Here is a 26,898-nt window from a genome sequence, read left to right as displayed (position 1 = left end):
TGTTTTGTAAGAACTGTGTGACTGTTCCTGGGTCCTACACTCCCCTTGGGAAGGCCTAGGGCTTGGTACATACAGAATATGCAGGAACCTCGGTTTCAAGTTGGAACGAGTCAGCTTCCTGTCCTCATTAAAGTACAGAACAGCGTCTAGGAAATAAACAAGTAGGAGTTTGGTTTAAGCATATGTTCTAAAAATTCCTGGGTACTTTCAGGAGGGCAGAGAATAATGACTAAAACTGATGTATGACTAAGACTCTTGGACACTCCACTTCTGTTAAAATGCTGCAAGTCCCTATGTGTTTTGTATCATTTGAAGATAGATGAGGAAACTAATGAGTTTAAAATGGCAATAGGCTAGTGGTACCTAAAGCAGCCTCATCTAGCAGCCCACTAAAATACCACGAGGTTTCATAAACAGAGCAAAATTCACACAAGTAGAAACTAAAATCTAAAGGTCACCTATTCCCAAGTTCCAGGGTGAAATTTCATTAATGATAACAATGATAAAACTAGACTGAGAGGAAAAAAAAAAAATGGGGGTCTAAACATATGTTTGGCTGCAGAAATAAAACTGCCTTAATTAGCTGAAAGAAGGTAGGAAGACTTTTCTAAGTCACATTTCCCAAATGGACATTTGCATGCAGGTATTTTGTAGGGAAGAGGTTTTAGGAGTAACGCTTCCAAGAGTGAGACAAATGGGTTAGAGGGACAAGTTCAATTGTGGCTCGGTTATCAGCTTTGGGTCTTGGATGGTCCCTTAGAGATGTCCTGAACTTGGAAAAAAGGCCTTCGCACCCACATACTGACTAGTCACTGTATCCAGCTATCCCCAGAAGGTGTACCAAGACCTCTTGAGTGCCAGGTTCAGAACAAGCCCAGTGTCATTTTTGCTATAATATATTGGCTATATCAGGCCGTATCAAAGATCATAACTGTACTAATAACAAACATCACGACAAATGGAGAAGAAATTGAAGTTGTCGGTGATTTTATTCTACTCAGATCAACAATCAGCACTTATGGAAGCAACAGTCAGTCAATCAAATGATGTATTACTTTGGGCAAATCTGCTTCAAAGACCTCTTTAAAGCTGTAGAGGCAAAGGTGTCACTTTGACAACTAAGGTGGGTCTGACCCAAGCCGTGTTCTTTTCAATCACTTCATAAGCGTACAAAAGCTGGATAACGAAAAAAGAAGATAGAAGAAGCATTGATGAGTTTTAACTGTGATGCTGGCGAAGAATAGTGAATATACCACGGATTGCCAAAAGAATAGACAGATCAGTCTTAGGAGAAATACAATCAGAATGTTCTTTAAAATTGAGGATGTCAAGACTTCAGCCCATTTACTTTGGACATGTCATCAATCACTAGAAAAGGACATTATGTCTGGTAAAATAGAGGGTCAGGAAAACCCTCAATGAGATGGACTGACACAGTAGCCACAGCAATAGGCTCAAATATAGCAACTACCACGAAGATGGTACAGGACTGGGCGATGCTTTGCTCTGTTACACGTAAGGTCACCACGAGTCAGAGTCAACGACACATAAGGTCACCACGAGTCAGAGTCAACGAGAGGGCAACTAGCAACACCAGCATTGGCCAAATCAAGTCAAAAAACTCCCTTCATGTTGAAAGGGTAGAGAAATCGATTCCGTATCTTGAGTAGAGGACCTGCAAAGTCACATTGCAAAGGTTAAGGATAAAGATAAAGGATTGTCTCCATTTTTATAATCAAACAGTGACAGAAAACGGGGTTCGTAACAGCAGTAGCTTACCTTTTCTTTGAAGTCAGGGGAGACTTCCAGTAAAAAGGGATGCCAAAGCTGGGATATTAAGAATAAGTGGAAGTTGGCCAGAAAAAGAAATGGGAGGAGAGATGGCAATGAGGAAAGAATATTGCAAGAAGTGTGAATTATCATTTGCAAAAGCCTAAAGGTTGACGAATTCTATCTATAGAATAATATATTTGAATACAAGATAGACTCTGCTTCAAGCTGCCAGAAATGTGCATGCTACCATAGATAGCCGTTCCGTAAGGAGACTTTTGTCCATCCATAGATGACTCAGTTGCCTTGTGCACAGTACTGAACAATTGCCTAGACTCTCCTGATAAGTAAATACTCCAGGTAAGCTAGTCTTCTCACACTTCTGTGGTGAAAGAACAGTTTTACTTTTTTACCTGAAATAGGTTGCAAAAGGAAGGACCAGTCCCTGGGGAAGGACATCAGGCTTGGTAAAGTAAAAGTAAAGGGTCAGTGAAAAAGAGGAAGACCGTCAATGAGATGGATTGAAACAGTGGCTGCAACAATGGGCTCAACCATAACAACAATTGTGAGGATGGCGCAGGACTGGGCAGTGTTTCGTTCTGTTGTACATAGGGTTGTGCTATGAGTCAGAACCAGCTTGATGGCACCTAACAACATGCTGCAAAACAGTACTTTTGTAAAGGACAACAAAACATGCAGCAATATCAAGTTGCTATAGAAGTTTCTAAATTTTAATGCTTATCTCCTGTATTTACCTCATGGTGGATGGGTGACAAATTGACCCACTCTTGAGTACCCCTGCTTTAGACTACAACTTAGATTGGTTGTTTGACATCATCTCAGAGTCTAACAGAAACAATCCTAACAAACCTCACCTTGCCGTTATATTAGTCAGTAACACTAACACAAACCAGGTAGGTCATTAACCATCATCCGGATAATCAGCCCCCAAAGGCTTCATGCATTCAACATTGTGACTGCATTTCTCATCTCTTTCCATTTTACCCAGTTCTTCTTGAGTGCTCTCTGGAACTCAGGGTGTTAAAAAAAAAAAAAAAAGCTCCCCTAAAGTTTGTGGCACACAGATGGTTGCCCATTCCATTCCATTTCTTCCTTTGTTTCTACTCTGACATATTCACCAGGCGAAAGCCAACCTCGAATAAAACTCAAATGCCTGCATAAAGCAGACACCGAAGAAGCTGAAGGTTATTGGAGAAAATCCCCAAATTGTGCTGACTGGTCTCTTTTTACATTTATAACCATAAAAATAAATTAACACGTGTTTAGTACCTATCCCTACAATCTTATTATGCTTCCCTAGTCAATACACTTTTTCTTCCTCCTAGGTGACTACTTTGTATCTTCTCCTTTCCAAATGTATGCTCAAGTATTGACCTGGCAACAATCTTTTTTGAAAAGTCAAAGTCCTAACATAGGTGCTCTATCCTCTTTCCACCTCCAAATCTATGAATCTTCCTGATTCTTTACCTTTATAATGTGTCTTGTCTTTGTTCAGAGAGGGCAGGTTGTCATGGTGGCTGAGGGTGTGGTCTCTGCAGTAAGATGGCGGCTCTAAGCCGTGACTCTACTCATTAGCTCTGTGAGTACAGACAGGCTTACTCCAGTAAGCCTACTCTATTTTGTGCTCACCAAATTAAAAAAAAAAAAAAAAATTAAATTAAAGGCAGTGGTAGAATCGACCTCTCAAAGTACTTCTGGGGATTGAGTTAACATTGCTAATGTGCTTAGAACGATCCCTATCATGTGGTGAGTAATTGTTAGATCCATTTCTAATGCATTATTAAAATGCGAGAGTGTCCCTGCTCCTACATGGAGTCAAGTCCTCCTCTTATGCTCCAGATCTAATGGCAACTGTGCCACTCAGGGAGGTCACGCCGAAAGCTGAAAGGTGAACAGGCTATGGTGATAACCACATATGAGATGCTTCACAGACACATACACACAGGTTGTGAACTTGTTTAGATAAATAAATATAATTTCTGTTATGATGTTCTGTTTATAAATAAATGTCTTCCTCCCTTTATATCTCATGTGCTTTTATGTTATTTTAAGGCTGGTTAAAAAAAAAAGTTTGTCGTTTCTTTGTTTTCCTTGTTAGTATCTAATATTAAATGCACTTTTAGAAGAGAAAGATTGTGACAAGGGTGGACCCAGATTTTGCTGGACTGGAAATGTGTACAGTTTTGTTTAAGAGATATATCACTTTAATTATAAAATGAAGCATAGTGCCTATGCAAGTGAGAGGCTCTGCAGCTTAAGCTTCAGTAGCATTTTAAAAAATATCTTCAACCATATTAAAATGAGGGGATTATTATCTATCACATACTGATGAAGAAGCATGAAGTGACTCACTAATGGCCACACAGGTAATGAGTGGCCTGGCTGGGACTGATCCCCAACTGCCTGGCACTGAGATCAGTATCTCTGCTTTCACATTCCAGCTGTCTCCCTCCCGCAGGCAGCAGGAAGGTTAGAACCCCAAAGATTACTGCCTTTGCGTAGCTGCCTCTTTCCAATATTTACACATCATAAGTGTGATTTTTTTCCCCATTTTAGAAAGTTCTTCTGCTGCTACTGGAGGTCACACAGGAAGTCTTTCACTCTCTGGGTCTCAAACACCAGGGAACATGTCCGGTACTAAAACACACAACCCCATGTGGGGACTATCATTACCTGCAATCATACAATCCCCAAAGCCATAATAAAATAAAATTAAAAAACCAAACCCGTTTTCATCAAGTCAATTCTGACTCACAGTGACCCTATACGACACAGTAGAACTTCCCCACAGGATTTCCAAGGAGCAGCTGGTGGATTTGAACTGCTGACCTTTCGGTTAGCAGCCGAGCTTTTAACCATTGTACCACCAGGGCTCCAAGTTATAAGTGCTCTCCAATCTCCTAGATCCCCCGCCCTCCATTCTAACTGGTCGTCCCACCCAATTAGAAAGGGTAACTAGTAGTTCAAAGCATGTAATCTTTGAGCAAGCATTCGGCATGTAAGTTGACAGGGAAGACTCCTTACTGCAGGTACAGTAAGCAAAGAGCAATTAAATTCGGAGTCCTGAGTGGTGGTAGTGATGAGAAGTTGGGGAGGTTGGAAGTAAAAGAAGTTTATAAAGAGCAAGGCCAGGGTAGCAGAAGAACAAGAAAAGGACCTCTAGTAACTGGAGGAAAAAGTGAAACCACAAAAATTACAAGAAGCCATAAATCCCCCACAACAATCTTGAGCACCATCCAGGGTTCTTCATGAGACCTGTGCGCTCAGCAACAGCATCATGGTGAACACAGAGTTGAGTAAGACAATACCTACCCTCAAACAGCTAATAATCTGAAGACGGAAATTTGAAAGAGTAGGATGGCTGATTGCAGAGACCATTTTGTCCCAGAACTCTGAAGCCACTGATGATAGGAGAATCATACTTCTCTTCATTATTTTATGTTAATGTAAATACTTTACAAGAATAATGTCTACTGCTTAAAGTGTACCTAAATAGACTTTTACCGAAGAAGCTCTTCTAGAATTTGTTGTGCTTCAGATCCCCTCTAATGGACTCATTGTCCGTGAGCTATACATAGGTTATGTAATCTCTCTGCTCCTTTGTTTTCTCACCTGTAAATCTAAACTATAAGTTGTGAGATTTAAGGCGTTAGTCTCTATGACAACTAAAGTGTCTCATACATTCCTTGCTGTAGAGTAGATTTCTCAAAAAGGTTATGCTGTTCCTTTCTTAGTTTTCTTTTTAAATTTCCACTAAATATTTGTGTTCACTGTGACATATATATATATATATATACACACACATATATATATACACACATACATAAACACACACACAAGGAGCCCTGGTAGGGCAGTGGTTAATTGCTAGACTACTAACTGAAAGGTCAGTGGTTCGAACCCACCAGCTGCTGTACGGGAGAAAGATGTGGCAGTCTCCTCCTGTAAACATTTACAGCCTTGAAAACTCTATGGGGCAGTTCTACCCTGCCCTATAGGGTCACTATGAGTCAGAATTGACTCAACAGCAATGGGTTTTGTTTTGTGTGTGTGTGTGTGTATATATATATATACGTATATATATATATATATATATACACACATATACCCAGAAAAACCCAGTGCCATCAAGTCGATTCCGAGATATATATATATGTATACATACACACACACATACACACACACACATATACACACACTGAGATATACATATTCATTAATCAGCCAAGTCAGAAAACTTGAATAAGAGAAATAAATATCAAAATAAAACAGTTGAGTTGGCCAAGGTCAGGACAAGTCAGATGGTCAGGACAAGTCAATCTGAGTGAAGGCCAGAAGAGTGTGAGGACAGGAGGACAAAGTCACCTGTTCCCTTCCACCTTCACATCTCCAGACCCAACCACAGAGCATCATGCCTAATTGTCCCAGCAACGTTGCCTCGTAGAGCCATGGACGCTAAAGTCTGTGGACTTCATCGTTGCTGTGGCTATGCGGATAATCCACTGCAAACTCCGTCCCCACCGTGACTGAGAGACTCTGCTGTTCACAGGAGACTGATGGGTAGTGACAACCCCAACCGGGAGCAGGACGATTAAGCCTGCCTTTCTGCTTTCCTCTCTTCTCACTTTGACCCCATCCCATCACCGTTTACCGCACTATCTGCACCCTCTTCCATTTTCCTCAAGCTTCCCAGGTAGAGTTACCTTTCTTAAAGCATTCTCACCATAAAGAGGATGAGAAAGGTCATTGCAGCTTATTTGTCCATTTTTTAATTAAAAAAAGAATTGCTGACAATATTTAAATGGTCACATTAACCACACGATGCCCATCAGGGAGCACACATTTCAAAGCAAGCACTTGCTGCTTGTAAAACAACAAATTGTCACTTTGCACCTACTGTGTGCTAAGTGCTGTGCCAGAAACTGGGGAGATGAATTTGCAGTCATCAGATATACTCCTTGCTGTCCAGAAACTCACAGTCTAAGAAGGGGGCATGATATACCATAAATTTTAAAAAAAAGACTGCAAAGAAAGAACCAGCTGATGAAGCAGGGAGGAAGAAGCCAGTGTCTTGCCAAGCCATGCTGAAGCCTGAGGCAAAAGAGAAACCTTATGTAAAGGTTTATTTAAAATTTATTTAAATATTTTCATACTTTATTTTAAAATGTGGATAATTTTTGCATTAATTTTGATTTTTTTTTAATTACCTTAAAATATCACATATCTTGATTATTGAGTTTTTTTTTTTTCCCTTTACGTTTTGTGCATCTAACTGTAGGTAAAAAGAGATTTCATAAAAGAAGAATCATTTCAGTTTAAACACTGAAATAGGGTATGAAGAGCAAAGTCTGGGAATTTTAAGCACAGGATAAAAATTGAGAACACGATCTTTGGGCAGAGGTGCCATCTTAGAGAGTAACAATAATGCCTAATTTATCAGCATTTGGAGAAAGGCAGTTGTCAAAGCTGCCTTGGTCCTTGACCAGAGACTTACATGGGTCAAGGACTAGACCAAGGGTTCAGCCCATTGCCTGTTTTTATACAGCCTATGAGCTAAGAGTGTTTTTTACATTTTCAAACTATTGAAAAAAAGTCAAAGGAATATTTCTTGACATGAAAATTCTATGAAATTCAAAGTTCAGTGTCCATAAATAAAGTTTTATTGGAACACAGCCATGCTCACTTGTTCATGTATTGTCTATGACTATTTTCACACTACAATGGCAGAGCTGAGTAATTGTAACAGAGACCATATGGTACATAAAGACTAAAATATTTACTATCTGATCCTTTTACAGAAAAAAAGTGCTGACCCCGGGACTATTTCCTTGCCACATCCATCCCAAACATAAATATATTTGTTAGCAAAAAAAAATAAAAAAGAAGAATAAGAAGGAAGCAAGGAAGGAGAGGAAGGGAGGAAGGAAAGGAGAGAAAGGAAGGACAGAAAGGAAAGAAGGAAGGAAGGAAAGAAGGAAGCGAGGGAGGGAGGGAGGAAGGAAGAAAGGAAGGAGAGGAAGGAAACAAGGCTGGAAGGAAGGAGAGGAAGGAAACAAGGCTGGAAGGAAGGAGAGGAAGGAAACAAGGAAGGAAGGAAGGAAGGAAGGAGAGAAAGGGAAGGGAGGGAGAGAGGCAGAAAAGAAAGAAAAGAAGATTTGTATCTCTTTTATGTCCCCAACAGCCAACAGGAATAAGAGCAGGAGACCTCTGCTTAGTCTTGACAAAACTGAGGCTGGTGCCAGGCTGTTCTGAAAGCATCGCCGCAAAAGCTACTGTGGCCAAGCCCTCGGCTCTGACAGAGCTCCTCTCGCAGCCAAGCAGGGTGCCCATGCTCCATTGTAACACAGACTCGTTTTACAGAGCACAGTCAGGAAACCGTCTTTGACAAAGTGCCTCCTGTGCCTTCTGTAATGGAGCCTTGGCGGATCAGCGCTCACGGAAGCTCTGCGTCCTGGCTGACATGCCCAGCGCTGGAATCACCCACACACAAATTCATGAGGGAACCGTTACCAGAGAAGGAGTGACCGCACTGGACGATGATTCTGAGAGATGAAAGCACTGCCACGTCCAGATTTCAAGTAATAACAAACCTCACATCTAAGTAGATCCCTTTTGCCAAGAGAATAAACCTGACTCAAACATTAGTGACGTGATTATCTCATATTAATCATTTGCATAATTCCAGGGTCCCCAGTCAGGTACTGAAAGCATTGTTTTGCACATCTCCATGCCCATGGCTTCTGCTCTCCTCATCCCCCCGCCCACACTGGACAGATCAGGGTGGCTTATGCCCAGCAGTACCCTTCTAGCCGAAAACCCTGGTGATGTAGTGGTTAAGAGCTCGGCCGGTAACCAAAAGGTCAGCAGTTCAAATCCACCAGGTGCTCCTTGGAAACTCTAAGGGGCAGTTCTTCTCTGTCCTGTAGAGTCGCTATGGGTCAGAATTGACTTGACCGCAATGGGTTTGGTTTTTTTGGTTTATCTTTCTAACATTCGCAGAGACTAGCAATAATCACCTGAGTCTTATCCAGGTTTACTTCCATTACGTGTAACATCATATGCCTTTTCTGATTTGTGATCTTCAAAGTATCTTTAATGCCTCTGGAGAAAAGGTAAAGTTAACAAAGAGTAAAGATTGTAGAACTAGAAAAATCTGGCTGTAACTCTTGGTTTTGCCATATACTAGCTTCAAGGTCTCCAGCAAGTTACTGAATATTCCTGAGCCTGGTTCCCCATAAACAAAACAAGGTGGAAAAAGAAAATCTCTTCAGTTTGCTGTGAGGATTAAGTGAAATAATCTAAATAATCCTCTTAGCTTAGCGCCTGCCACACCACTGACATGCGGATGTAAGTTTCCTTTTGCAGTTTTGGAAAATTTAGGCACCAAAGTAAAAATTGATGAACCTTGGATCTGATTGTATATGCTAGGGATACAGTCTAGCTTCTCTGACTTTTAGAAAGCTTCCTTCTGTGATTATCAGAGAATTTAAACGTTTTTAATAACATTAAATGCAAGAGGCACAAAAGAATTCTTAAGGATTTTAAGTATATGCAGAGTTACCATATTAAAAAAGATAGAGGAAAAGAAGTGTGGGCTATTTCAATTTTATTTGTTTGGCCCCAATTCCCTGGGCAGTTGAATGTTTTAAGGCTTTTCGCTGGGCATCAGGGAGAGAGTGGAATGTTGGAATAACTAGATACATTCCCTCTTGGGAGGTTGTGAGCCTCTCCAAATAGGAGCATCTTTCTTAGTTTGAAGAAGGGGAAAGAGGCAAACAACGACTGGCCTGGGAATTCTGCTACTGGAGGTTTTTTGTTTTTCTTCTAACCCATTGCAAGCCTCTCTAGTTCATCCCTTCACAAAGCTCAAGGAGGCCCCACAAACTGTCATTGCTGCACTCAGATTCTCTTCTTGCAGCCCAGCAATGTTAGTTGTTGTACCTGAGCAGAGAAGGGGCAGGACTGGTCTCAGTGTTGAAGGGCACGTTTCCAAGCACATGCTGGTCCAGCAGACCATCAGAGACCATCCAGTGAGAAGGGGAAGTCTGGCACTCAATAATATGAAGAAAGTAAAGCTCCTCGCCCAAAACCAAGGTACATAGGTACAAAAACTCCGGATTTGACACACAATTTTAGGTGAGACAAAGCGCTCCCAGTGTTCATTGTTGAACTCCCAGGGTGACTTGGACCTGAGATAAGGAATCCCTCCCATACCAAAAACCAAACCCACTGTGGTCGATTCTGACTCATAGCAACCCCATGGGATAGAGTAGAACCACGCTATAGAGTTTCCAAGGAGCACTTGGTAGATTCAAACTGCCAACCTTTTGGTTAGCAGCCATAGCTCTTAACCACTACGCCACCAAGGTTTCCACCCCTCCCACAGATATTGTTAAATGAGAACAGGGTAAAAGTTAGAAGTTCCTTTGATCAACAAATTTTTCAACACCTTTTATTAAGGAAAAAAATCTGAAAAATGTACTGTGTTCTCGGTACCTATTTTTTCTTGGTTAATATTTTCAGAGATCCAGGCAGAAGAGTAATTTACTCTTAGTGGTAAAATCCATCATTCTCATATACTATGCATTTCTAGTAGATCCAGGGTTGTGTGCTATCTTTTTGGTAAACTCCATTTATTCTGGCTGAAAGATATTTCAAGCAGTGCATCTTGAATGCTAGATAATTCAATAATTGCTTTATGACAGAAAGATAAACTGAAAACCAAGACTATGGTATCAGAGCCCCCACACATAGTATAAATCAATAAACTCATTTTTAGTAGACGTGCAAAGCTAATTGCTGCAAGTACATTTGTTTTAGAAAATGATTTGAAATTTCACATATAAGGCAATTTTCAAAACCTTAAGGACTTTTTTGTGATAGGACGTTTTCTGCAGATATTAAAATTTCATAGCTGTGAAACAATATGGAAAACGGTAAGTGAAAAAAATGTGTATGCCAAATCCTGTATACAGAATGATTACAAAAAAAAAAAGAAGCAAAAAACAAAACCAAGGAATGACAAACCATGTGATAAAAAAGGAAAAGAATAGAAAAAATACCCTAATATCTACATGTGCTATGGAAAACATAACAGGGAGCTATTTTCATATTAGTCTAAATTTACCACATTCCTGTGACATGATTTTACCACTTTTATAATGAAACAAAAATGTTTTAAAAGCTAAGCATGTTGGGCAGTGATATTCAAATTTTCCCTAGACATCAACTCAAACAATAGCTACTGAACAGGTTACTCTGACAGGCCTTAGAATAAGTATTTTTAAAATGCTCTCCCTACTTAATATTTTAAAAAACGCTTTAGAGAAAAAACATGATGCCTCTTTCACGAATGAGGAAACTTAGACAATGTGTAAGTCACAAACCCAGTAAGAGACAGAACTGGGGGAAAGAGGTGCCTTTTATCCAGGGGCCCATCTATGGAAGAGGAGCCCTGGTGGTGCAGTGGTTAAGAGCGTGGCTGCTAACCAAAAGGTCAGCAGTTTAAATCCACCAGCCGCTCCTTGGAAACCCTTTGGGGCAGTTCTACTCTGTCCCATGGGGTTGTTATGGGTCAGAATAGACCTGAAGGCAATGCGTTGGTTTGGCTTTGGGTGGGTTATCTACAGAAAATAAAAACCCCCATCCAGTACCATGGAGTCAATTCCGACTCATAGCGACCCTATAGGACAGAGTAGAACTGCCCCATAGAGTTTCCAGGGAGCGCCTGGCGGATTCGAACTGCTGACCCTTAGGTTAGCAGCCATAGCACTTAACCACTACGCCACCAGGGTTTCCCTACAGAAAATAAAAAAAAAAAAAAAATAGTGCCTAGCAATTAGTTTTAGATTGCTGAATGGTCTCTCAGGGCTGATGATGGAAACTGCAACGGTCAATAGAGATTACTGGTTAGCGCCCTCCTCAGGTGGCGCCAGGGCACGCACCCCACCTACCATACCCTAGTTACCCCTCTACTTTTTCTCCCCTGCCATATCAGAACCACAATCCCGAAAGATAATGCAAATGCCGCCATTAGAGTAATAACGTAATTCTTGCCTCTGTGGACTCCTTTTGCATTTTTTGCTTCTTGTTCCCTGAGATGGAGTCCCCGGGTGGTACAAACGGTTAAAAGCTCAGGTACTCCTGGAAAGGTTGGTTGGATCGAGTCCACCCAGAGGCTCCTCAAAAGAAAGGCCTGGTGATCTGCTCCCCAAATCCTGATTCCCGGTTCTTCTTCATACAGTCCAGCTTCGTGGATTATTTGCTCAGCGTACAGATTGAATAGTCAGGGTGAAATTATAGAACTCCAACCCACACCTTGCCTGACTTTAAACCATGCAGTATCCCCTGGTTCTGTCCGAACAACTGCCTCTTGATCCATGTACAGGTTCCTCATGAGCACAATTAAGTGTTCTGGAATTCACGTTCTTTGCATTGTTATCCATAATTAGTTATGATCCACACAGTCGAATGCCTTTGCATGGTCAATAAAACACACCCTTCTGGTATTCTCCGCTTTCGGCCAGGATCCATGAGACATCAGCAGTGATATCCCTGGTTCCACGTCCTCTTCTGAATGCAGCCTGAATTTCTGGCAGTTCTATGTTGATACACTGCTGCAGCCGTTTTTGAACCATCTTCAGCAAAATTTCGCTTATATGTGATATTAATGATATTGTTCAATAATTTCTGCATTCAGTTCGATCACCTTTCTTGGGAACAGACATAAATATGGACCTCTTCCAGTCAGTTGGCCAGGTAGCTGACTTCCAGATTTCTTGGCATAGACGAGTGAGCGCTTCCAGCGCTGCATCTGTTTGTTGAAACATCTCAATTGATATCCCGTCAATCCCTGGAGCCTTGTTTTTCGCCAGTGCCTTCGGTGCAGCTTGGACTTCTTCCTTCAGTACCATCGGTTCCTGATCATACGCTACCTCTTGAAATGGTTGAACACTGACAAATTCTTTTTGGTGTAATGACTCTGTGTATTCCTTCCATCTTCTTTTGATGCTTCCTACGTCATTTAATATTTTGCACATGGGAAACTCGAGTCTCAAGGACTATTGCAACGTAAGGCTTGAATTTTTTCTTCAGTTCTTTTGGCTTGAAAAATGCCGTGTGTTCTTCCGTTTTGGTTTTCTTTCTCCAGCTCTTTGCACATGTCATTATAATACTTTGTCTTCTTGGGCCATCCTTTGAAGTATTCTGTTCAGTTCTTTTACTTCATCATTTTTTCCTTTTGCTTTAGCTACTCGAGGTTCAAGAGCACGTTTCAGAGTCTCTTCTGACATCTTCTTTGGTCTTTTCTTTCTTTCCTGTCTTTTTAATGGCCTCTTGCTTTCTTCATGGATGATGTCCTTGCTTGATGTCATTCCACAGCTCATCTGGTCTTCGGTCATCAGTGTTCAACCCATCAAATCTATTCTTGAGATGATCTCTAAATTCAGGTGGGATATACCCAAGGTCATATTTTGGCTCTTATGGACTTTTTCTTCAGTTTCAACTTGAACTTGCATATGAGCAATTGATGGTCTGTTCCTCAGTCGGCCCCTGGCCTTGTCCTGACTGATGATATTGAGCTTTTCCATCGTCTCTTTCCACAGATGTAGTTGATTTGATTCTTGTGCATTCCATCTGTTGAGGTCCACCTGTATAGTTATGGTTTATATTAGTGAAAAACATATTTGCAACGAAGAAGTCATTGTCTTGCAAAATTCTATCATCTCTGGCATCATTTCTATCACCAAAGCCATATTTTCCAACTACCGATCCTTCTTTGTTTCCAACTTTCACATTCCAATCACCAGTAATTATCAATGCATCCTGATTGCATGTTAGACCAATTTTAGACCGTAGAAGCTGGTAAAAATCTTCAATTTCTTCATCCGTGGCCTTAGTGGTTGGTGCATAAATTTGAATAATAGTCATGTTAATTGGTCTTCCTTATAGGTGTATAGATATTATTCTATCACTGACAGCACTGTGCTTCAGAATAGATCTTGAGACGTTCTTTTTTACGATGAATGCAATGCCATTCCTCTTAAAGTTGTCATTCCTGGCACAGTAGACCATATTATTTTCCAATTCAAAAGGCCAATACCAGTCCATTTCAGCTCACCAATGCCTAAGATATTGATGTTTATGTATGCCGTTTCAGTTTTGATGATTTCCAATTTTCCTAGATTCATACTTTATACATTCCATGTTGCTATTATTAATGGATGTTTGCAGCTGTTTCTTCTCATTTTGAGTTGTGCCGCGTCAGCAAGTGAAGGTCCTGAAGGCTTGACTCCATCCACGTCATTAAGGTCAACTCTACTTTGCGGAGTCAACTCTTCCCCAGTCGTCTTTTGTGTGCCTGCAACCTGGGGGGCTCATCTTCCGGCACTATATAAGACAATATTCCACTGCTATTCATAAGGTTTTCACTGGCTAATTCTTTTCAGCAGTAGACTGCCAGGTCCTTCTTCCTTGCCTGTCTTAGTCTGGAAGCTCAGCTGAAACCTGTTCACCATGGGTAACCCTGTTGGTATCTGAATACTAGTGGCATAGCTTCCAGCATCACAGCAACACACAAGCCCTCACAGTACAAAAAACTAATGAACATGTGGGAGCAACTGTCCCTAGCACATTTAATAAGCAAATTGATACATTAATCTATTATATTTACATCAACACCTTTCTTATAATCCTAAAAAGTCTATTATCTATTACCTCATGACTTTTATCTGATGACTTAATGGAAAATAAAACTTTTCTTTACTAATTAATTGAACTATCACATAAACCAAAAAACCAAACTCGTTGCTATTGAGTCGACTCTACTCATAGCAACCCCATAGGCAGAGCAGAACTGCCCCATAGGGTTTCCAAGGAGTTGTTGGTGGATTTGAACTTCCAACCTTTTGGTTAGCAGCCTGAGCTCTTACCACTCTTCCACCAGGGCTCCAACCTACTATACAACTTACTAAGAATGATATTCATTGAGATTAATTTGCAAAGGAGAATCAGGTACAGTGATGAGTCAGTGTCCGTACGAGCATTGGGCTTAAAGATGAAAGTGAGCCACCAGTTCGTGACAGAAGACTTCGCAACACTACCTGACCTCACTTCACCAGACAAATTCCACTACGTGTTGCTTAAAAAGGACACATCTGACTCCCAAAGAGTAAAATGAAAGAATTTTAAAATATTAAGAAAGTAGTTTCAATACTAATTTCAGAAAAAGTAAACAGAGTAAATATGTTATATGAAACAAGAGTGGTTATTTACCTTGGTAAAAAGTAGAACGCACAGTGATTATACGACAGTTTCAAAACAAAATGTAAGGCAAAAATAGAAATATGAGACTGCATAATTTATAATTAGCATGGTAGCTTTTAAGTTATATATCTAAATCTTTCAAAAGATTAGAAAATAAGGTAAATATATACAGGTTTTCATAACACCCAACCAGAAAAAACCTATTGCCGTCAAGTCAGTTCCAACTCTTGGAGACCCATGTGTTACAGAGTAGAAAAGCTCCACAGGGTTTTTTTGTCTTTTTTTTCATGGTTTCCTTTGTTTGTTTTTTTATTATTATTATTATTGCCTTTCCCCTCACCAATATTAACACATGTGTTCTATTTGGTAATTTTTTTCTCCCTCCCGCTCTCATCCCTGGTAAAAATCAAATAATTTTTTTTTTCTGTATGTAAACTTTTCTTATTTCTTTATAATAGTGGTCTCATACAGTATTTGTCCTTCTGTGATTGATTTATTTCACTCAGCGTAATGTGCTCCAAATTCATCCATGTTGTGAGATATCTGTGGTTTCATCGTTATTCTTTATCGTTGCATAGTGTTCTATCATGTGTATGTACCACAGTTTGTTAATTTATTCACCTGTTAATGGACACTTAGGTTGTTTCTATCTTTTTACTATTGTAAATAATGCTGCAATGAACATGGGTGTGTGTATATCTGTTCATGTCAGGGCTCGTGTTTCTTTCGGGTACGTATCTAAGAGTAGGATTGCTGGGTCTCTAATCTTTACAAAAGCAGATAGCCAGGCCCTTCTTCCACAGCATTACTGGGTGGGCTTGAACCACCAATCTTCAGATCAGTAGTAAAGTGCAAACCGTTTGCACTACCCAGGGACCTTTTCATAGTAAGTTAACCAACACTAATTATTTGATGGTTAAATAGCACTTTATGCAAGTCTAGTAAAAAGTATTTTGAAATTTTCTGGAAACATGAACATAAATCAATTATATATAAGACCACGAGAAAATCTCAAAAAATTAAAAGAACTAGAAAATATGAAAAGCATAGAATACCAGAAAGATGTTGACTTGTGTTTTATTGACTGTGCTAAAGCATCCGACTGTGTGGATCATCACAAATTATGGGTAACATTCTGAAGAATGGGAATTTCAGGATATTTAACTGTGCTCATGAGCAACCTGTACATAGATCAAGAAGTAGTCATTCAAAGAGAACAAGGGGTTACTGCGTGGTTTAAACTCAAGAAACATCATGTGCATCAGAGTTGTATCCTTTCACCATACTTATTCAATTTCTATGTTGAGCAAATAATCTGAGAAGCTGGACTATATGAAGAAGAACGGGGCATCAGGATTGCAGGAAGACTCATTAACAACCTGCGTTATGCAGATGACACAACCTTGCTTAGTGAAAGTGAAGAGGACTTGAAGCACTTACTGATGAAGATCAAAGACTACAACCTTCAGTATGGATTGCACCTCAACATAAAGAAAACAAAATTCCTCGCAACTGGACCAATAAACAACATCACGATAAACGGAGAAAAGATTGAAGTTGTCAAGGATTTCATTTTACTTGGACCCACAATCAGTGCTCATGGAAGCAGCTGTCAAGAAATCAAACAACACATTGCATCGGGTAAATCTGCTGCAAAAGACCTCCTTAAAGTGTTAGAAAGCAAAGATGTCACGTCAAGGACTAGGGTGCATCTGACCGAAGCCATGGTGTTTTCAGTTGCCTCATATGTATTTGAAAACTGGGCAATGAATAAGGAAGACTGAAGAAGATTTGATGCCTTTGAATTATAGTGTTGGCAAAGAGTTTTGAACATACCATGGACTTCCAAAATAATGAACAAATCTGTCTTGGGGGAAGTACAGCCAGAATGCTCCTTAGAAGCAACGATGGTGAGACTTTGTCTCACATACTTTGGACATGTTATCAGGAGGGATCAGTCCCAGGAGAAGGACATCATGCTTGGTAAAGTAGAGGGTCAGTGAAAAAGTGGAAGACCCTCAGTGGGATGGATTGACACAGTGGCTGCAACAATGGGCTCAAGTGTAGAAATGATTGTGAGGATGGCACAGGACTGGGCAGTGTTTCGTTCTGTTGTACATGGGGTCACTATGGGTCTGAACCTAACAACAACGAAAGAAAAAAATATGACGGCCATTCCTCTGACACAAAGCCACACAGAAGTAGGAAGGAACAGCAAAAAGTTATCCAGAGAGTTAGAGAAAAAGAAGAGAGGAAACTTTGAGGACTTTTTATTTTGTTCTAAGAATGTTGGTTAAAGTGAAAAGATCCATGTATTTATAAAGCCAAGGCAGATAGTTAAAAATAAGCTGTTGTCAAAAATATGTAAATGGAAAAGAACAGGAGAGCTGAATTTAAAACAAGGCTGGGAATACAGAAAAGTAGACTTGATACTGCAGAAAATCGTATCACTGGAATAGAAGATAAACTGGGGCAGTCTCCTAAAATTTGATGGAGATGATGCAAAAGTTATGGAGGACAGATGGAGACAATCCAGTGTGGACAGGCGAAAACATTCAGCATCCACTCCCAACAAAAACTCTGACAATGAGAGTAGGAGTCTCCATTACTGTAAAAACCGAAACCCAAAACAAACCTGTTACCATCGTGTTGGTTCTGACTCATCGAGACCCTATAGGACAGAGTAGAATGGCCCCATAGGGTTTCCAAGGAGCAGCTCGTGGATTCCAACACATCAGACTTTTGGTTAGCAGCTGAGCTCTTAACCACTGCGCCACCAGCACTCCTTATTAATAATAAGGACTATTCAATTCAAATTCATAGTCGGTTAAAGCTAAATGGCAAAACGCTGGAAGCATTACTAATAAACTCAAGAATAAAACAAAAATGTTTGCCATCAAAACTAAATTTAAGTTCATTTAGGATGTTTGGGGAATTAAAGGAGAATGTCTGTATGTGCTCCCAAAAGGAACATGTTAATTTTACATAAGAGAGCTTCTTCTGAGTCATCAAAATGTCTGCAGCCCCAAGAGTGGGAAGCTAAGTATATTACACCTAAGTGCTCCAGCCCAGTCACTTCTGGGCCTCAGTTTCCTTATGTATAAGGTAATGGGGATTAAAAATAAAAAAGAGTTCCTGTGGAGTCAACTTTCAACTCGCGGGAACCCCAGGTATGGCCCAGTGGAACTGTGCTACATTGGATTTTCAATGGGTGATTTTTTTGGAAGTAGATCACCAGGCCGTTCTTCCAAGTCTCCTCTGGGTGGTCTCAAACCTTCAAACTTTTTGTTAACAGCTGAGTACATTAATGGTTTGCACTACCCAGGGACTCCATAAAGGGGATTAGCTAGATGATATTAACATCCCTTCCAGCTCTCATTGTCAATAAGCATGAGAACAATAAAAATAGATATTGATATACTTACCCCTATACCTGGAGCCCTAGTGGCACGGTGGTTCAGTGCACAGCTGCTAACCAAAAAGGTCAGGGATTTGAACCCTCCAGTCACTCAGGGGGAAAAAGATGTGGCAGTCCACTTCTGTGAAGCTTTACAGCCTTGGAAGCCCTATGGGGCAGTTCTACTCTGGTCCCTGTAGCGTCACAATGAGCTGGAATCAACTTGACTGCAATAGGTTTCATCCCAATATGCAAAATAAAACATCAACTATGACAATGTTGTTTCTTCCTTGTCTCTCGGCAATAGCTAATATTAACTGAGCACTTGCTATGTGCCAGAAATCAGTCTCATAATTTAATCATCACAGCAATCCTTTGAATTAAATATTAGACTTACCCCATTCTGCAGATGTGGAAACTGAGGTCCAAGGAAGTCAAATAACCTGGCAGAATTCACACATAAGGAAGTGTCAGAGATGTGGCTTGAACTTTAGTGACATTTCTGAAGGGACCCTGTTCTTAGCCGCTCGGCTACACTGTCTCTCTATGGTGTCATTTCTTAGGTTTTTAAAGCATTATCATGTCTCATTCTACGTTAGCACCATCCCCAGGAACAGTTTTTAAATGGACTTTGTGTGCTCTGTTGTCCTGGATTTCTATAGTTTTCATCTGGAACCCGTATGGGCGTGAGAGCTGCCCCTGCTCCAGGACATGGTGTGGAGGCGTGCATCATATCCCATAGCTTTTCTATGACTTGGCCTTCCTGCAGAGGGCCTGATCTTTTGTTTGAGGGACGGACAGAGCTTGGAATTTCCCAAAAAACGTGCTCTGCAGAACAGCAGGTAGCACGGATATTAATATTGACATTTTATTGAAATAATTCAGTTCCACATTCAAAAAAATCAATATGTAGAAATTATTTTTTTGTGTAATGTTTGCCAGACTTATTTCATAAGGAATTTCTCAGAACGTTCTCTATGCTGATGGGTAGTCTGAAGAGTTACTAAGCTTTTTTGCCCATGAACGCTCGACTTCACTCACAGGGCACATAATAAAAAGATACATCAGTACATTTTGGGAAATACTGACTTACCCAATTATTTCATTTATTCAAATAATCAATAACTCCATCAGAACCTTCAACACAGTTGATAATGATATTCTCAAATGGGCAGCTTTGACTTTTTGGACATTATATTATAGGCATACAATAAATTCTCAGATAACTGGTTTCTGTTCCTCTGTTTCAGCTTTATTTTTTAGAAGACGGGGAGAGCTGTTTGGGGCCACTGAGTTCTCTCTTCTACATTTGTTTCCTTTCTGACACATGGAGTCTAGCTTGTACGTGAACAAGCCGATATAAGCAAACAGGAACTCTATTCGGGCTAAATCATTGAAGCGTGGGTGTGAGTCTGGCTCAGGTGTGTATGTCAGCTTCTTGATTTCCTTCCAAAATTTGCTTTGTCATGAGAGCTAGAAAGCAGCCCCTGTTCATCTGTGGAGGCAGGCAGGGTTCGGCTCCTTCCATTTACGTTGGATTGAAATGTTGCTTTCTCCTTTAGAGTGCAGGGATATTTATCATAAGACTAACACCATGGAACACATGGTTCCTGGCTCATCCGTCATGCTCCAGTGATGCTGGTGCTCAAACGTCTGAGATCTGCCTGCAACAGGTCACACTGTCGCCAAGAGATCATGACGGAAAGTGGAAAAAAATAGACCAGCAAAAGACTAAAAAGAAAGTAACTGTATTTTCCCAAAATGAATTATACGCAATAAAAAAGACGTGTGTGTGTGTGTGGTATAATAGATATTAAAGGAAAAGGCAGATGGCAGCTTTTAAATGCAGTCTCACTGCTGTTCTTAGGTGTCCTTGAGTTGATTTTTGACTCACAATGACCCCATGTGACAAAGTAGAACTGCCTCATAGAGTTTCCAAGGCTGTAAACTTTACAGAAGCAGATTGCCCAGTCTTTCTCCCAAGGAACCGCGGGATGGATCTGAACCATACCTTTCAGTTAGCAGCCAAACACTTAACCATTGCCCCGTCAGAGTTCCTTAAATGCAGTCCAGTACGTCTAGTTACTAAGTTCTTGAGTTAAATTCACCAGCCAGCAATCAAACTACTTTTTCAAGCTTCTTTTATTTATGTTTTTCCTCCTGGATCCTCCTGAACACCCTCCCTTCTTGTGAGTCCCCCTGGGGCTTCTGCTTTGATGAGCAGCACAAAACACAAGGGTACAACTAATACAGGGTTATGATGGCAGGTGATTTGATGAAAAAATGAGAAGACCAGAAAGACCAATGAATTTTTACTTATTACTAATTTTTTAGAACTCTGGGATAATTTTCCAACCTTTTGTACTTTATGCCGTCTTGTACTTTACAGCCTATAAAACTGGCTCATTTGGGGGTCCTTATCTCTACTCCTCCTGTCTGTCTCATTAATTTCTATTCTTTTATCTCTGGCTCTGCTCTGGAGATTGCCACTTTCCTCATTTTTTTGCTGGCCTCTACTGCAACTAGGCTGCAAACACTGCCATATCTTAGCCCTCAGCCCTGGGTGTTCTCTCACACTGTGTTACACTGCAAAAAGGCCTCAGTTCTTAGCGGCAACTTCCATCAGGACTTGAAGTCTGTTGGGTACTGAGTCTGGGCCTCAAGAGCCGTTGCGTTCTTCCATCCTTCCTTTTAAGGATCCTGCACCAACACCAAATAAACAAGCCCGAGGTAACCTGGGAGAGGGCATGAGACTGTGTGGAGGTGAAATGAGTCATCCCAGCTGAGCCACGGGAGGCCTCTTTTCCTCTACGTTTTTACCCTTTCATAATATTTTACCACCATTTTACTAGAGTCACGAGGTTGAAGAGATGAACAGCTACGTTCACTACACTCCTGCCATCCTACTTCTTCCAGTCACAAAGATAAGGAATAGTAAACTTCCTTGGAAGTTCCAAAAACTCCATTTCCTTGTTGGTTTACTCCTTGTATCATCCGTTACAGATTCTTACATAGAGTACATACATGCTCAATGGACCTGTATGAAGGGAACTCTTCTACCTTGACCTTTAATGTCCTTGTTCTTTGTACCTATTGCTTCTTCTGCCTGAAAGTCTTCACTGCTGGCTAACTGGCAAACTCCTGTCCATCAGCCAAAGCCCAGGTGGCATATCGCCTCCTCCTAATTCTCCTTTGACCACGCTCAGAAGTTCCCCTCGCTCTTCTCCTCATTCCCTCAGTACCCTGTACATCCTTGCATCAGCGTCGTTAGCACAGTTGACCGCAGCGTATCTCTATGCTTGGTTATTTGTCTTATCAACATTGAATTCCTGATAAGACAAACAATGTCTTACACTTGTGCCTCTTATGATATGACACATTTCTGGCAACAGCAGGCACTTTACGTTTCTGGGCCTCAGTGTCTTATTCCCAAACAAAATTACCTTAGTATTGGAGCTTTTCTATCTCTGCCTAGCTGCAACTAGGCACTAGCAGTGCAACTTTGGGCAAACTACCTAACCTTTCTGTGCCTTGTTTCTTTTATCCTACTAAATGGAAATAGAATAATACCTACATAGGGTTGTGGCAAAAAAACAAGTGGCCTGAGCTATGTAGACCACTAAGCACACTGCCCAACATGTATTACTCACTGGACAGGTGTGAATTATTAACATCCTCATCACCCTCATTACCACTTTGTTACTCCTGTGCTCACCTGTAAGTACTGACAGTATCTCATTGTCAGTTATTGTGTCTGCCTCCCTCACTGCTGGACGATGGCATAACCTTAGAGTTGAGGGTTTTGCCTGCCCATATTTATTTCCCCATACCCAAGCTCAGTGTCTACCTGTATTGCTCAATTAACTTTTATTGAATGAATGATTCAGTTAAAGGAAAATATATTAAGGCATTAGGTACCATGGAGTTGGCTCCGACTCACAGTGACTCTATGCACAACAGAATGAAATGCTGCCCGGTCCTGTACCATCCTCACAATAGTTGTTATGCTTGAGCCCATTGTTGTAGCCACTGTGTCAATACATCTCTTTGAGGGTCTTCTTCTTTTTCGTTAGCCCTCTAGTTTACCAGGAATGATGTCTTTCTCCAGGGACTGATTCCTCCTGATAACATGTCCAAAGTATGTGAGATGAAGTCTCGCCATCCTTGCTTCTAAGGAGCATTCTGGCTGTACTTCCTCCAAGATAGATTTGTTCCTTCTCTTGGCAGTCCATAGTATATTCAATATTCTTCACCAACACCACAATTCAAAGGTGTCAATTCTTCTGTCTTCGTCATTCAGCTTTCGCATGCATATGAGGTTATTGAAAACACCATGGTTTGGGTCAGACGCACCTTAGTCCTTAAAGTGACATCTTTGCTTTTTAACACTTTAAAGAGGTCTTTTGCAGCAGATTTGCCCAATGCAAAGTATATTTGTAGTAAATAATGCCTATTTATTTAACTTGGATCCATAATCAACACCCATGGAATCAGCAGCAAGAAATCAAATGACATTTTGCATTGGGCAAATCTGTTGCAAAAGACCTTTTAAAGTGTTAAAAAGAAATCACTTGGGGACTAAGCTGCACCTGACCAAAGCCACGGTATTTTCAATCACCTCATATACATTGGGAAAGTTGGACAATGAATAAGGAAAACCAAAGAAGAATTGATGCCTTTAAATTATGGTGTTGGTGAAGAATACTGTATACACCGTGGACTGCCAGAAGAACAAACAAATCTGACTTGGAAGAAGTACAGCCAGAATGTTCCTCAGAAATGAGGATGGTGAGACTTCATCTCACGTACTTTGGACACGTTATCAGGAAGGACCAATCCCTGGAGAAGAACATCATTCTTGGTAAGGTAGAAGGTTAGCAGAAAAGAGGAAGACCCTCAATGAGATGGATTGACACAGTGGCTGAAACAATGGGCTCAAACACAGTAATGATTGTGAGGATGGCACAGGACCAGGCAGTGTTTCATTCTGTTGCTATGAGTTGGAACTAACCCAACGGCACCAAACAACAACAAAATGTCTATTTAGATCTGCCATCCCCACTCACTGAATGGAGGACACCAGGATCATTATGACCAATAACTTGGAAAGTGCATGGTTTACTTTTAATGGACTCTTCTCCAAACCACCAACACACAAATACTGTATTATGTCAATTCTATTAACTTTTACGTATTACAGACATTCTATCCACTACATTTCAACATAACAAGGGTTTCAACCTACTGAAGTTGCCTCACGTGCCCTGTTCTTCTTACTAAAAATACGCATCAGGGTAGACATTCACATGTCGGCATCATCCCTTGTTACCTGAGCCCCACGCTTCACTTGTCTTGTCCCCGTAATTTTGGAGAGAGGTGAGGCAATTCTGCCCAGTACCTGGCTGCAAATCTGCATCCCACTCATGTGTGACAGGTGGCTCCCAGACAGGTAGGCTGGTAAAGCTGGGCTTCCTTTCATGCTGTCAGGGAGCAACAGTATCCCGCTGGTTGACAGCCACTGCCTCCCTGTCAGGTTGAAAGTCTCTATTTTTTTATTACCCTAGCCACCAATCTTTGAGAGATTTGTCCTGTTGTGAACAAGGCTGTTGTAGGTTGGCAGAGCTCCGCTGTGGTCTGCTTAGCCCAAGGAATCGTATTCCCATCTGTATACTGGCATCTACCTCCATTCTGCCATCTGACTTGTCTCAGACCAGACACCCAGACTTCTCTTGGGGAGGGACACGAAAAAAGCCCAGCCAACCCCAGGCTTATATGGCACATGAGTCCACTCTTGTTTTTCATTCCTATGTTTCTCAAACTTTACTGTGCTTAGAAATCACCTGAGATCCTTGTTAAGATGCAGATTCTAAATCATAAGGTCAAGAGCCTGAGAGTCTGCGTTTGTAACAAGCTCCCAGGTGATGCTGATGTTACTAGTCCAAACAGCATACTTTGAGCAGCAAGGCTTCAATCAGAACCTCTTAGGGGCTAGGTCATCTCCTTCCTCTGGGTTCCCATGACACCCTAGTTGTAATTTCCTCGATATCCATGATAGCGTTTGCCTGAACATTCAATTAGCTATACACATGTCACCCTAAGCTGGCTAACGCCTACCCTTAATCATTAGCAGCACCTCAAAAACTAAAAAATAAAAGTTCGGTTAAATTGATTAAAAGGAACATACACAAAATTCAATGTACTTTATTTAAAACTTAGTAAAGCAATAGAGTGATCGACAATTAGCCCTTATCCCTATTTTTATTACTATTAATATTATTGCGTGAATAGTGAATATTTTGTGCTTTTCAGAGCTTCTAATAAGTGAATAAAATAGAATAAAAATATTCATTTCATTACATGCAATTCATTCCAATTTAACAAGCCACTTATTGAACTAGGTGATTTGGAGATACCAAAATGAGCAGGTATAACCTTTCCTTCAAGGGCTTTTCGAGGTCACACGGTGAGTGGAAGTGGCCGTAAGGAGGAGGGAAGGTTGAAGTTGTGTTCACAGGCCACACTGTGAAATGGAGGGGTGAGTGTGCTGAGTGTACCAATGGCATGGAGGGAAAGGAGCTGCAGGGCCTTGTTACTCCAAGTGCGGTCCATGTACCAGCAGCATCAACATCACCTGGAAACCTGTTAGAAACAGCAATTCTGACTGTAGTATCCCAGACTTAGTCAGAGTCTGGGAATGGCTCAACAATCTTTGTTCTACAAGGCACATTAAAAAAAAAAAAAAGTTTGCCTTCGAGTCGATTCTGACTTGTAGTGACCCTATAGGAAAAAGTAGAACTGTCCCATAGGGTTTCCAAGGAGTAGCTGGTGGATTCCAACTACCGAACTCTTTGGTTAGCAGCCAAGCTTAAGCACTGCACCACCAGGGCTCTTCCAAGCACGTTAGGTGATTCTAATCTACAGCAAAGTGAGAATCACCGAGTAAAACATGCTAAGTGCTGTCAACAGCCAATGGCACATAGGTGAAAGAACATTGGACCAACACTGTCTAATGGAAACCTGAGTCACATATATTTTAAATTTTCTATCTTGAGTCAAAAAAAAAAAAACCAAATCTAGTGCCATCGGGTCGATCCCGACTCGTAGCAACCCTACAGGACAGAGTAGAACTGCCCCACAGAGTTTCCAAGGAGTGCCTGGCGGATTCGAACTGCCGACCCTTTGGTTAGCAGCCATAGCACTTAACCATTACGCAAAGTGGTGGATTATGGCCTGTTTCTCAGTATTTAGGGGGCTCTTGAAAAAAAAAAAATTTTTTTTTTTTTTGTTAAAAGGGCAGGAAAAGTCTCGACCTCTCGGTGTGTATTTCTATGACAATGAGTCAGCATGCCCAAGTGGTCCTATCACTAGTGAAGAGCGGGGCAGTTAGGGGAGAAGGGGTTACTCTGGGAAGAAGAGTCACAAAAGCAAGGTGTTTCAAGATTCATAACGCACATTTCAGCTCTTCTTTTTATACCCAGACCAGGATGTCTGGAAAATGCCAGCAGGGTGTCCTGGGAGTGTGCTTGTAGGAGTTTGGATGCACGTCAACACGGCAGTGAAGTTCAGCCACGGATGCGTCTCTGCGCACAGCCCAGTTAAGAACAGACACGTTTGGAGGAATTAGTAAATACAAGTCTTTGCTTGTTACTCCTCACTCTAACTCTAGGTAGCAAAACCCTTTTAAAGCCCTCACAGCACTTTCTTTTAAAGTCACTTCAGTCTTCCATTAAAATAGTTCTTTGTTGTTTTTCCAGACAATGCCTTTTCAGGAAACAAGAGATTTCTGTTATTATGGCTTAACACTTCCCAAAGCTCCAGCTCTCATTTATGCCGCAAAAGTCAAATTGAATTATTTCTCATTTTTCTCCCTTAAAGTGCCCGAAGTGATAAACAACTAAAACCACACAGAACAAAACTACCTATAAGTGCCGGCCTTGCTGAAAATAAAGAACCAGTGATGAAACATCAAAAGCAAAAACAACCTCAACTCCGTCCATGGAGACTACTTTTGGCCTCCAATGAGCCAGCACATTTATTGGTCATGTAAAGGCTTCCATGTTTGGAATGCAGCCCATGATCCCTCAGACACATAATGTCACCAAGGCTATCCATGAGCAAAATGGATAAAACTTTCTCTGAGAAATCTACTTGCCAAATGCCTATGGGGCTTGGAAGCTGGGATTTACTCAGACCGTAAAACTCTCAGCCCAGTGAGAATCCAGGACACCAGCTGGAGTGGCCACCAGGCAGCCTTTTTTCTCTGGTCCAGGCTGTTGGATTCTCACTGGCCATTCTCCCATGCCTCACACCCCCACTGCGCTGGTGGACACAGACATCCAGTACCAGCTGCCCCTCTGATTAGGAATACCCCCTCCAGATACCAACATGCAGACAAGTGCAGAAATTCACACACATCCTAACTACTCGAGGGACCTCATGCTCGCCTT

Source organism: Loxodonta africana, chromosome 27 (assembly GCF_030014295.1).
Source record: "Loxodonta africana isolate mLoxAfr1 chromosome 27, mLoxAfr1.hap2, whole genome shotgun sequence".
Taxonomy (NCBI): Eukaryota; Metazoa; Chordata; class Mammalia; order Proboscidea; family Elephantidae; genus Loxodonta; species Loxodonta africana.
This window is presented reverse-complemented; position numbering follows the sequence as displayed.